Genomic DNA, 1,253 nt, shown 5'->3' with positions numbered 1-1,253 from the left:
ATATATATATATATATATATATATAAGGTGGTTGTTTCCTTGAAAGCCAAGCCTTTATTCCCCAATATAACTCACCCAGTTTACTCATCTTTTCACTGGGTCCCTTATTGTATCAACACCTACGATAGCGCGATTCTCTGAGTTGGCTAATTTTATACCACTTCCACTTAATATCTTCTCTTCCTGTCACCCTTATGTTTCCTATCTCAGGATGCGTAGGAATTTTTTTACCCCATTCTTTATATATATGGAGAGAGAGAGACATAAATATACATATTATACATACATATACACACGCAAACACACACGCGCGCCCGCGCCCGCGCACACACAAATGTATAACTCCCGTAATACGTGTGTTTGAAAAGCTAAACTACGAAAGCAATTACACACAATAGGAAAACTTCCTTCCAAATGCTGGTTTAAAATTTTTTTTTAATATAATTAATAATTTATACTTGAAGCAAATCGTTCTTCACATATTGTGACTGCACCAACAATTTAAAAAAAAAACTTCACGCATACATATATATACACAAACATATATATATACATACATACATACATACATACATACATACATACATACATATACACTCATATATATATTATATAAGCCAGGAGGTATGAGAGGTTAATCTATTTCTTTTACCATTTGTCATCCTTGGGACAACGGTCGTTTCGCAGCCTTCTTCGTGTAATAATAAATTCAGTGTATAAAAAATTATGTTTACATGTCTTCACTAATATTCTTATTACACATTATGCGATACAATTGTATATTTATGGATCAATGCATATAGAGCTAGCTCCTCAGATTAGCAGAACATCGTGGTTACACCAATGCTTCAACTCTAAGTATACTTACAAAATTTTATCATTAGCTATACAATGTATGGAAGAGCGATACTAGATAAAATTAACTTGGTGTTCTTTTATTTTTTTATTCTTTTACTTGCTTCAGTCATTTCACTGCGGCCATCCTGGCGCACCGCCTTTAGTCGAACAAATCGACCCCAGGTCTTATTCTTTGTAAGCCTAGTACTTATGCTATCGATCACTTTTGTCGAACTGCTAAGTTACGGGAACGTTAACACACCAACATCGGGAATCATGTATAATAATAAAAAGGAAATATTATCTTAGACGCAAAGAGAAGTTATATCTCCAGTTGTCTGTTTCCTATTAAATTCATTTGTGTGTGTGTGTGTGTGTGTGTGTGTGTGTGTGTGTGTGTGTGTGTGTGTGTGTGT

The sequence above is a fragment of the Octopus bimaculoides genome, chromosome 9 (genome assembly GCF_001194135.2).
Source record: "Octopus bimaculoides isolate UCB-OBI-ISO-001 chromosome 9, ASM119413v2, whole genome shotgun sequence".
NCBI classification, from domain to species: domain Eukaryota; kingdom Metazoa; phylum Mollusca; class Cephalopoda; order Octopoda; family Octopodidae; genus Octopus; species Octopus bimaculoides.
This window is presented reverse-complemented; position numbering follows the sequence as displayed.